Source organism: Monodon monoceros, unplaced genomic scaffold (genome assembly GCF_005190385.1).
Source record: "Monodon monoceros isolate NGI ecotype Baffin Bay Population unplaced genomic scaffold, NGI_Narwhal_1 Super_Scaffold_22, whole genome shotgun sequence".
In the NCBI taxonomy this organism is placed as follows: Eukaryota; Metazoa; Chordata; class Mammalia; order Artiodactyla; family Monodontidae; genus Monodon; species Monodon monoceros.
The window spans coordinates 65218358-65231542 of NW_021703779.1; the positions used below are offsets into that span (position 1 = coordinate 65218358).

The 13185-nt window shown below is 35.5% G+C and overlaps 1 non-coding gene across 1 annotated transcript; it reads left to right on the forward strand.

Annotated features, from left to right (window-relative positions):
• The first annotated feature begins 11836 nt into the window (after positions 1–11836).
• Positions 11837–11908, forward strand: TRNAE-UUC. Its single transcript has one exon. It is a non-coding gene; the product is annotated as a tRNA-Glu (tRNA).
• The last annotated feature ends 1277 nt before the right edge of the window (positions 11909–13185 follow it).

Consider the following 13185-nt stretch of genomic DNA (forward strand, 5'->3'; position numbering starts at 1 on the left):
TGTCTGTTTTTTTCTTTTTTCTTTTGCCTTACCCAGGTATGTGGGAAGTTTCTTGCCTTTTGGGAAGTCTGAGGTCTTCTGCCAGCATTCAGTAAGTGTTCTGTAGAAGTTGTTCCACATGTAGATGTATTTTTGATGTATTTGTGGGGAGGAAGGTGATTTCCACATCTTACTCCTCTGCCATCTCGAAGGTTCCTCTAAAATCGAGTATCTTTAATCAGCCATAATCATAGGAGGAATGTAATGGGCTTACATTGAAGCTCTACTTCTCTCCTTAGTTCTCCTGTTTATATTAACTTAGTGACATAAGTTTGACTTTGGGCCCTCCTTTCTCAGCTGCCCTCCTTTCTCAAGCTCCTGCAATGAAGGAGCTACTAAAGCAACTTGTTTAGCCATAGAGCCAGGTAAAGGTGGTAGGTGAAGTACTTGTTTCAGTCTTTCTATTTATATATCTCTTTAAATATCTATAAGCAGACCACCACTAGGTAGAGTTTTCTTGAAAGAAAAGACCTGGGTTTCCTGAAGACAGCAGTGTAGAACTATACTGCCACAACCTTTATGGCTGAACTTTATGTTGTCTCTTGTATAATAGTGTTGGCTGACACAGTTAGAGAAAGTGTGGCCCCACACTTTTCACCCCACAGACTGAAATTCCTTCCATTCAGTACTCTACCACATTAACTTGATGTTTGGTTTATTAAGATGCTTCTTGCGGAGTGACATAACCAAGATTTTGACACAGGTTATTTTTGAATTTATTCCCTCTCACAAGAAGTACAACTAATAACTATTCATAAATAAGACAACACTGAGGAAATTCTACAACATGGGGGTAAGCCTGAAGAACCCACACACACACTGAAACAGAGACTGAGACAGACCACATTAGAAAAGTAAGATGGTCCATCGACAGATAAATGGATAAAGAGGATGTGGTATATATATACAGGCATATATATATGTGTGTATGTATACACACATATACATACAGTGGAATATTACTCAGCCATTAAAAAGAATGAAATAATGCCTTTTGCAGTAACTTGGATGGACCTAGAGATGATCATACTAAGAGAAGTAAGTCAGAAAGAGAAATCAAATACCATATGATATCACTTATGTGTAGAATCTAAAATACAACACAAATGAACATATCTATGAAACAAAAACAGGCTCACAGATATAGAGAACAAACTTGTAGTTGCCAAAGGAGAGGGTGGGGATGGAAGTATTAGGAATTTGGGATTAGCAGATGCAATCTATTATATATAGGATGGATAAACAACAAGGTCCTACTGTATAGTACAGGGAACTATATTCAGCATCCTGTGACAAACTGTAATGGAAAAGAATGTGAGAAAGAATACATATATGTATAACTGAGCCACTTTGTTGCACAGTAGAAATTAAACATAATATTGTAAATCAACTATATTTCAATAAAATTAAAAAGAAAAGAAAAGTAAGAGGAGTGGCTACTCATTGACCACACTGCTCCTCTCCCATGCTGGCACAGTACCACACCTAGGGGTGTCTTCTGAGCCTATGGTTCCCCCAGTGGGAAAAGAGAGCCCAGGGTGGATATCCACCTCCACAATTATTTTTGTGGGTCAATCCTTGGGAGCCCTACTATGGTCTAGCCTCGTGGGGATCATTGTGGAGTCTTTGTGGCCTGAACAGTGGGAATCAGATGCAACAGAGAAGGAGGTAGAGACTTGCAACAACCAGTGCTTGGATCTCAGCAGTCAAAGTATTTAACGTAGCATGCAAGCATTAGTCCCAACCAGTGGCATTGCTCATCTGAAGAGCCAAGATGGTGGCATGATCCAACCAGGAAACTTAGCAGGACACAGTTCTACCTCACTTGGTAACTTGAACAAAGAGCCTGAGTGACCATGGAGCCTGGTCTGCCCCTCCTCCCAAAGCAGGGAAACTAAGTAATAACCCTGCTCAGTGCTGAGTGTAAGTCCCAGGTTTGCCCAACTAAAAACCCTTGCCTAAACACTGGGAAGCTGCATAGCTCAGAAACACTTGAATGCAGGACCTGACAGGCAGAGCTGACCATCTGTAGATCAAAGACAGTGGCCCCATTTGGCTAGGGAACATGGGACATGGGTTGGATTGAGTCAAGACTTCAAACTAAGAGCCTTGTCATCCTTGCATCCAGTTTTCCACTCCACTCAGTCATGAGAGCTAATTTATAGGCCCACCCACTGCTGATTGTAGCTCCTGGCCCCACCTAACCAGAAAGCCCTGCCATCTGCTATTTGTAGCAACATGGATGAAATTAGAGACTATTATGCTTAGTAAAATAAATCAGACAGAGAAAGACAAATACTGTATGATATCTCTTATATGTGGAATCTAAAAAATAATACAAATGAATGTATATGCAAAACAGAAGCAGACTCACACATATAGAAAACAAACTAGTCATTACCAAGGAAGAGAGGGAAGTGGGAGGGGCAAGATAGGGGTATGGGACTAAAAAGAACTATTATGCATAAAATAGACAAGCAACCAGGATATATTGTATAACACAGGAAATTATAGCCACTAACTTATAATAACTTTTAATGGAGCATAAGGTGTAAAAATACTGAATCACTTGCTGTATACATGAAACAAATATAATATTATGAACCAACTATGGTTAAATTTTTTAAAAAATGAAGAAAGCCTTGCCATAACACCTGAGAAGATGCTTAGAGCTGACTCTCCTCTTCCACCCAGGCAGGGGAGCTAATTCATAGCCCTGACTACTGCTGAGTGTAGCTCCTGGCACTGCCCAAACACAAAGCCTTCCCTGAGCATGTAGGAAGGTGTGTAACACAGCAACACTTGAGTGGAGGTCTTGGCTGGCAGCACTGACCATTTATACAGCAAACCTGGTGGCTCTGGCCAAAAATTTCAGTACACAGTCTTGCAATATTTGGGTCAGCAGACAGTGAACAGTGCAGACCTTGGGGTACTTTCTGCTGCCCTGTCAGGGAAGGAAAGTTAATCCTCAGAACCAAACTACTTCTGAGTACAGTACCTAATCCCAACCATATAGGAAGCCTAACCAGAAAACCCAGCACCTTTGAGGCCCATCCTACAGCTTTTCTTGGGCAGAGAACTTAGCCAGCATTCCTTTACAGCTGTTCTCAGCAAGTGGCAACCACCACCTCCAACCTCAGAGTGCACACAGTGGACTTGCCCCAAATAGACCCTGTAACAAGCCCCACCTGCCCAAGAACACTACCAGCTGACACATTGAGAACTCCACCAGGTTGACTGGTGAAGAACTGTCTTTGCCAAAGTGAACCTGTAAAGGCTGGAAAAGGAGACTACTTACTCAATGCACACAGACAAATGTAAGGAATCAAGAATCATAAAAATTAAGTTAGACATGACACACACCACCAAAGAAAACTAATAAAGCTCCAAAAGATCCTAAAGAAATGGAGAACTATGAACTGTTAGACAAAGAATTCAGAATAATCTTCTTCAAGGAGTAACTATAAAAACACACAGGCACATAAATCAAATTAGAAAACAATGCATAAACAAAACAAGAAAGAAAGAAATAAAAATTTCTTCAACAAAGAAATAAAAATCATCAAAAAAACTCACAATCAAAACACCAACATACATCATCCTCAATGGTGAAAAAATGAAAGCATTTCCACTAAGATCAGGAACAAGACAAGGTTGTCCACTCTCACCGCTCTTATTCAACATAGTTTTGGAAGTTTTAGCCACAGCAATCAGAGAAGAAAAGGAAATAAAAGGAATCCAAATCAGAAAAGAAGACATAAAGCTGTCACTGTTTGCAGATGACATGATACTATACATAGAGAATCCTAAAGATGGTACCAGAAAACTACTAGAGCTAATCAATGAATTTGGTAAAGTTGCAGGATACAAAATTAATGCAGAGAAATCTCTTGCATTCCTATACATTAATGATGAAAAATCTGAAAGTGAAATCAGGAAAACACTCCCATTTACCATTGCAACAAAAAGAATAAAATATCTAGGAATAAAGCTACCTAAGGAGACAAAATACCTGTATGCAGAAAATTATAAGACATTGATGAAAGAAATTAAAGATGATACAAATAGATGGAGAGATACACCATGTTCTTGGATTGGAAGAATCAACATTGTGAAAATGACTCCACTAGCCAAAGCAATCTGCAGATTTAATGCCATCCCTATCAAACTACCACTGGCATTTTTCACAGAACTAGAACAAAAAATTTCACAATTTGTATGGAAACACAAAAGTCCCCGAATAGCCAAAGCGATCTTGAGAACGAAAAATGGAGCTGGAGGAATCAGGCTCCCTGACTTCAGACTATACTACAAAGCTACAGTAATCAAGACAGTATGGCACTGGCACAAAAACAGAAAGATGGATCAATGGAACAGGATAGAAAGCCCAGAGATAAACCCACGCACATATGGTCACCTTATCTTTGATAAAGGAGGCAGGAATGTACAGTGGAGAAAGGACAGCCTCTTCAATAAGTGGTGCTCGGAAAACTGGACAGGTACATGTAAAAGTATGAGATTAGGTCACTCCCTTACACCATACACAAAAATAAGCTCAAAATGGATTAAAGACCTAAATGTAAGGCCAGAAACTACCAAACTCTTAGAGGAAAACATAGGCAGAACACTCTATGACATAAATCACAGCAAGATCCTTTTTACCCACCTCCTAGAGAAATGGAAATAAAAACAAAAATAAACAAATGGGACCTAATGAAAGTTAAAAGCTTTTGAATGGCAAAGGAAGCCATAAACAACATGAAAGGCAACCCTCAGAATGGGAGAAAATATTTGCAGATGAAGCAACTGACAAAGGATTAATTTCCAAAATTTACAAGGAGCTCATGCAGCTTAATAACATAAAAACAAACAACCCAATCCAGAAATGGGCAGAAGACCTAAATAGACATTTCTCCAAAGAAGATATACAGATTGCCAACAAACACATGAAAGAATGCTCAACATCATTAATCATTAGAGAAATGCAAATCAAAACTACAATGAGATATCATCTCACACTGGTCAGAATGGCCATCATCAGAAAATCTAGAAACAATAAATGCTGGAAAGGGTGTAGAGAAAAGGGAACACTCTTGCACTGCTGATGTGAATGTGAATTAGTACAACCACTATGGAGAACAGTATGGAGGTTCCTTAAAAATCTACAAATAGAACTACTGTATGACCCAGCAATCCCACTACTGGGCGTATACCCTAAGAAAACCATAATTCAAAAAGTGTCATGTACCAAAATGTTCATTGCAGCTCTATTTACAATAGCCTGGAGATGGAAACCACCTAAGTGCCCATCTTCAGATGAATGGATAAAGAGGATGTGGCACATATATACAATGGAATATTACTCAGCCATAAAAAGAATTGAAATTGAGCTATTTGTAATGTGGATAGACCTAGAGTCTGTCATACAGAGTGAAGTAAGTCAGAAAGAGAAAGGCAAATACCGTATGCTAACACACATATATGGAATTTAAGGGAAAAAAAATGCCATGAAGAACCTAGTGGTAAGACAGAAATAAAGACACAGACCTACTAGAGAATGGACTTGAGGATATGGGGTGGGGGAAGGGTGAGCTGTGACAAAGCGAGAGAGAAGCATGGACATATATACACTACAAAACGTAAGGTAGATAGCTAGTGGGAAGCAGCTGCATAGCAAAGGGAGATCAGCTCAGCTCGGTGGTTTGTGACCACCTGGAGGGGTGGGATAGGGAGGGTGGGAGGGAGGGAGATGCAAGAGGGAAGAGATATGGGAACATATGTATATGTATAACTGATTCGCTTTGTTATAAAGCAGAAACTAACAAACACACCATTGTAAAACAATTATACCTGAATAAAGATGTTAAAAAAAAAAACACCTAGAGCTGGAAAATGAAATGATTGAACTGAAGAATTCAATAAAGAGCTTTAACAGCAGACACAACCATGTAGAAGAAAGAATCAGTGACCTAGAACACAGGACATTTGAAATTATCCAATCAGAGGAGTAAAAATAAGAAATTATAATAATAAAAAACTGAAGAAAGCTTAAGGGACTTATAGGATACAATCAGAAGAAACAATACCAACATTACAGGAGTCCAACAAAGAGAGAAAAAGTAGGACATAAAGTATATTTAAAACAATAATGGCTGAAAACTTCCCAAACTTGGGGAGAGAAATGGACATCTAACTCTGAGGCCTAAAAGACCCAAAATAGGTTGAAACCAAATAGGGCTACACTAAGATATATTATAGCTAATTTTTCAAAAATTAAATGAAAAGAAAGAACTTTGAAAGCGGGAAGAGAAAATAAAAAAAAGGTGCTTGCAAGGGAACCACCATAGACTATAGGCATATTTCTCAAAAGAAACTCTTCAGTCCAGGAGATAATGGGATATTATATTTTAAATATTGAAACAAACAAAAAAACCTGTCTATCATGAATTCTATACCTGGAAAAGCTGTCCTTCAGAAAGGAAGGGAATATAAAGACTTTCCCAAACAAACAAAAGCTAAGGGAGTTCATCATCATTAGACTTGCTTCACAAGAAATGCTAAAGGGAGTTCTTTGAAAATAAAAGCATTCCGATTTTTATTATAAAAACATATGAAGGTAGCATAAAACTCCCTGGTAATGGTAAATATATAGTCAAAATTAGATTCTGTAATACTGTAATACTGTAATTACTACTATAATTTAAAGGTTAAAAAATTATTAAAAGTTGTCATAACTACAGTAATCAGTTATTGGATACACCACATAACAATATATAAACCATAACATCAGTTGCATAAAATGTGAGGAGGAGGAAAAGTATAAAAGTTTAGAAATACTATCAAAGTTAAGTTGTTATAAGTTTAAAATAGAATGCTATACTTTTAAGATAGTTATCTAAGCCTCATAGAAACCAAAGGGAAAAATGTGTAGTAATTACACGAAAGAACATGATAGAGAAATCAAAGCATACTGATACCAAAAGACATTAAAGGGAGCATGATTCCTCCAGCTTCATTTTTCTTTTTCAGTATTGCTTTGGCTATCTTGTGTTTCCATACTACATTTAAAATAATTTTCTCTAATTCTGTGAAAAATGCCTTTGGTATTTTGACAAGGATTGTACTGAATCTGTAGATTGCCTTGGGTAGTATGTTCATTTTAACAATATTGATTCTTCCAAGAGAAGAACATGGTATCTGTTTGTGTTGTCTTCAATTTCTTTTATCAGCATCTTATAGTTTTTGGAGTACAGTTCTTTTGCCTCCTTAGGTAGGTTTATTCCTAGGTATTTTATCTTTGTTGAGGCAATGGCAAATGGGATCATTTCCTTAATTTCTCTTTCTGATATTTTGTTGTTAGTGTGTAGAGATGCAACAGATTTCTGTTTAATAATTTTGTATCCTGCACATTTACTGAATTTCTTGGTGAATTCTAGTAGTTTTATGGTGGTGTTTTTAGGATTTTCTATGTATAGTATCACATCATCTGCAAACAGTGACAGTTTTACTTCTTTTCCAGTTTGGATTCCCTTTATTTCTTTTACTTCTCTGATTGCTGTGGCTAGAACATTCAAAACTATTTTAAATAAAAGTGGAGGACGTGAGCATCCTTGTCTTGTTCTTGACTGTAGAGGAAATGCTTTCAGCTTTTCAGCCTTGAATACAATCTTAGTTGTAGGTTTGTCATATAGACCTTTATTATGTTGAGGTAGTTTCCCTCTATGCCCACTTTCTTGAGAGATTTTATCACAAATGTATGCTGAATTTTATCAAAAGCTTTTTCTGCATCTATTGATATGATCATATGGTTTTTATTCTTCAATTTGTTAATGTGATGTATCTCTTTGGTTGATTTTTGGATATTGAAAAATCCTTGCAAGCCTGAGATAAATCCCACTTGGTCATGGTGTATGATCTTTTTAATGTGTTGTTAGCTTTGGTTTGCTAGTATTTTGTTGAGGATTTTTGCATCAATATTCATAAGTGATATTGGCCTGTAATTTCTTTTTTGGTGTGATATCTTTGTCTGGTTTTGGTATCAGGGTGATTCTGGCTTCATAGAATAAGTTTGGAAGCATTCCTTCCTCTGCAATTTTTTCAGAATAGCTTGAGAAGGATAGGTGCTAACTCTTTAAACGTTTGGTAAAATTCACCTGTGAAGCCATCTGGTCTGGACTTTTGTTTGTTGGGAGTTTTTAAATTACTAATTCAATTTCATTACTGGTAATTTTTCATATTTTTTTTGATTCAATTTTGGGATATAGTGTCTTTCTAAGAATTCATCAATTTCTTCTAGGCTGCCTATTTTATTAGCACATGGGTTTTCATAGAGCTCAACATCAAGAAAACAACTTGATTTAAACAGGTGCAGAATAACTGAATAAACATATTTCCAAAGAGGAAATGCAGATGGGCAAAAGGCACATGCAAACAAGCTCAACATCACTAATCATCAGGAAATGCAAATTAAAACCACAATAAGATGTCACTTCACACCTGTCAGAATGTCTGTCATCAAAAAAACACAAATAATAAATGTTGGCAAGGATGTGGAAAAAAAGGGAACACTGTACACTATTGGTGGGCATGTAAATTGGTTTAGCCACTTTGGAAAACAGTATGGAGGTTTCTCAAAAAACTAAAAATATAACTACCATATGACATAATAATTCCACTCCTGGGTATATATCTGAAAAAAAAAATGAAAAAGTAATTCAAAAACATATGTGCACCCTAATGCTCGTTGCCACATTATTTAAAATTGCCAATATATAGAAGAAACCTAAGTGTCCTTTGACAGATGAATGGTTAAAGAAGTTGTCACATGTGTATACAATGGAATACTACTCAGCTATAAAAAAGAATGAAATTTTACCATTTGCAGCAACATCAATGAAATTGGAGAACATTATGCTAAGTGAGGTAGGTAAGAAACAGAAAGCCAAATGCTGTATAATATCACTGATATATGGAATCTAAGAAACACAATAAGCTAGTGAATATGACAAAAAAATAGCCAACTCACAAATATAGAGAACAAACTAGTGGTTACCAGTGGGAAGAGACAAGGAGGAGGGGAGCAAGGGGTACAAACTTTTAGGTATAAAATAAGTTACAAGGATATATTGTACAGCATGAGGAATATATTGAATATTCATAAATAACTATATATGGAGCATAATTGTTAAAATTTGCAAATCACTATATTAGCCATATGTAACATATAATATTGCACAATTGACTATACTTAAATTTTAAAAAAGCTTACCTTAAACAGGAAATATGTTGAATAAAGAACCTAACTCTTCACCACAAGGAACTAGAAAAAGAAGAAAAAAGTAAGCCCACAGTTAGCAAAAGAAATAAAATAATAAAGACTAGAGAATAAATAAATGATATAGAGAACAGGAGAATATAGAAAAGACTTTTTAATAAAAGTAAGAATTGGTGTTTTGTAAACATAAACAAAATGTACAGACTTTAGCTAGACTAACCAAGGAAAAGGGAACATGATCCCAATGGAAAAAATAATTAAAGAAGAGATATTACAACTGATACCACAGAAATACAAAAGATCATAAGAGGCTACTATGAATGATTATATGCCAACAGAGTGGAAGACTTAGAAGAAATGGAAAAATTCTTAGAAACATACAACGTACCAAGCCTGAGTCAAGAAAAATAGAAAATACAGATAAATTACTAGTAAGGAGATAGAATCAATAATCAAAATTCTCACAGTGCAGAAAAGCACAGGACCAGAAGTCCTCACTAGTGAATTTTACCCAATATTTGAAGAAATTTATCTGCAATCCTTCTCAAACACTTCCAAAAAATAGAAGTGGAGGGAACACTCCCAAACACACTTTACAAGGCTAGCATTACCCTGATATCAAAACTGGAAAAGGACACTACAAGAAAAGAAAACTACAGAGCAATATTCTTGATGAATATAGATGGAAATTTTCTCAATAAAATACTAGCAAACCCATTTCAGCAGTACATTAAAAGTACCATTCACCATTATCAAGTGAGATTTATCCCAGATGGTTCAACATATGCATATAAGTAAATGTGATACATTTCATTAATTTAATGAATTAAAAATCATATGATCATCTCAGTAGATGCAGAAAATGAATTTAAGAAAATTGAGCACCCTTTCATCATAAAATCTCTTAACAAATTAAATACAGAAGGAATGTATTTCAACACAATAAAGGTCTTATTAGCCAAGCCCACAGCTAACAATACTCATTGGTGAAACTTTGAAAGCTTTTCCCTTTAAGATTGGGAACAAGACAAGGGGGTCCATTCTCACTACTCCTATTCAGTATATTACTGGTAATCTTAGCTAGAGCAATCAGACAAGAAAAAGAAATAAAAGGTATGAGAATTGGAAAGGAAGAAGTAAAATTTTCTCTATTTGCTGATGACACGATTTTATATATAGAAAATCCTAAAGACTTCACCAAAAACTGATTTAATCCACAAATTCAATATAGTTGCAGGATACAATATTAACATAAAAAATCAGTATTGCTTCTATACACTAACAAAAAATTATGTGAAAAAGGAATAAAGAAAATGATCTAATTTACAATAGCATCAAATAAAATAAAATAAATAGGAATAAATTTAACTAAGGAGGTGAAAGATCTCTGCACTGCTAATTACAAAACATTGGTGAAAGAAAGCAAAAGGACACAAATAAATGGAAAGGCATCCTGTGTTCATAGGTTGGAAAATTAATATTGTTAAATGTCCACACTACCCAAGCAATCTATTCAATGCATCCCTATCAAGGTTCCAATGGCACTTTCTACAGAAGTAAAAAAAAATAACCCTAAAATTTATATAGAATTACAAAGGGCCTCAAATAGCCAAGGAAATCCAAAGAAAGAATAAAGTAGGAGGCAACACACTTCCTTATCTCACGCTATATTATAAAGCTATAGTAATAAAAACAGTATAGTACTGACATAAAAACAGACACATAGAACAATGTAACAGAATCCAGAGTCCAAAAATAAAACAATGCATATATGGTAACCTAATATTTGGCAAGGGATCCAAGAATAGTCAATGGGGAAAATATAGTCTCAATAAATGGTGCTGAGATAATTCTATATTCACATTAGAAATATGAAACTAGATCCTTATATCAGTCACAAAAATTAAATTGAAATGGATTAAAGACTTAAATGTAAGATGTGAAACCAGAAAATTCTTAGAAAAAAATAGGAAAAATGTCCCTTGATATGTGTCTTGGCAAAGATTTTTTGGATTTGGTGTGTAAAGCAAAAGCAACAAAATTAAATAGAACCACATGAGACTATATCAAACTAAAAAGCTTCTGCACAGCATCAAAAACCCTTAACAAAATGAAAAGGCAAACTGCAAAATGAAAGAAAATATTTGCAAATCATATACATGGTAAGGGATGACCATCCAAAACATATACGGAAATCATATAACTGAATAGCGAAAAACAGAATAATCCAATTAAAAATGGTGAAAGGACCTGAATAGACTTTTTCCAAAGATGATACACAAATAGAAAAGAGTTACATGAAAAGGTTCTCGGTATCCCTGATCATTAGGGAAATACAACTTGAAACCATAATGAGATATCACCTCACAACTGTTAGAATGGCTATCATCAAAACGACAAGAGATAACAAATGCTGGTGAGAATGTGGAGATAAGGGAATCCTTGTGCACTGTTACTGGGATTCTAAATTGGTATAGACACATGGAAAACAGCATAGAAGTTCCTCAAAAAATTATAGAAAATTCCTTGGTGGTCCAGTGGTTAGGACTTGGCACTTTCAATGCCCAGGCCCAGGTTCGATCCCTGGTCAGGGAAGTAAGATCCTACAAGCTGCATGGCCAAAAAAATAATTATAAATAGAGCTACCATATGATCCACTGGTTCAACTTTTGGATATATATCTGAAGGAAACCAAATGACTATCCAAGAAATATCTACACCCCCATGTTCATTGCAGTATTTTTTCCAATAGCCAAGATATGGAAACAACTTAAGTGTCCATCAACAGATGTATGAATAAAGGAAACATGATATATATAGTGGAATCCTACTTAGTCATAAAAAGAAAGAAATTCTGCCATTTGTGCCAACATGGATGAATCTTGAGGACATTATGCTAAATGAAATATGTCAGACAGAGAAAGACAAATACTGTATGATCTCACTTAAATGTAAAATCTTAAAAACAAACACCCTCCCCCCAAAAAAACCCCACCAAACTCATAGAAGAAGTAATCAGGCATTTGGTTACCAGAGATGGAGGTGGAGAATGAGGGAATTAGATAAAGATGGTCAAAAGAATAAGAAGTACAAACTTTCAGTCATAAGATAAATAAGTATTGGGGATGTAATGTACAACATGATGACCATAGTTAACTTTGCTATATGGTATATTTGAAAGTTTTTGATAAAGTAAATAATAAAAATTCTCATCACAAGGAAAAAGCATTTTTTAATCTTTTTAAATCTGTATGAGATGATGGACATTAATTATACTTATTATGGTAATCATTTCACAATATATATATCAGCTCATTATGCTATGCACCCTAAACTTATATAGTACTGTATCTCAATTATAACTCAATAAAACTGAAAGGAGCAAAAAGATGCATCTTGTATAATGAAGGCAGTGTCAGAAGCTCCTCTGTCACATTTCATGGTGCTTTGGTCTCCAGGATGACACCTGGTCATAGAGAACCCTCCAGAATTTTCTGTGAGCACTAGGTGTAAGAATACTCATCTCTAGATCTATATGTCTAATGTGTGGTAGTTTCTACTCTCAGTGACATTCCTGACCAGTTGAGGGAAAAGTTGTATGGTCCCATGGTACTCTCTCAGGTACTCTGATTTCTAGATGGGCCTTAGCCATCCAAATTTGTTACCCAGAGAACAGGTAGTCCCAGCTAATCACAAAGCCAAGCCATGCACAGGTAGGTAGAGTTACCTATTCTTTCCTTTTACCTTTCACTTCTTTATTATTCCCTTACTTTTTATTTACCTATTTTTTGTAAATTTATTTCTTTCTCTTCTGCTGTCTTCCTTTCCTTTAAGTTTATCAAGTATATATTGTTCACATGTTTACATGCACT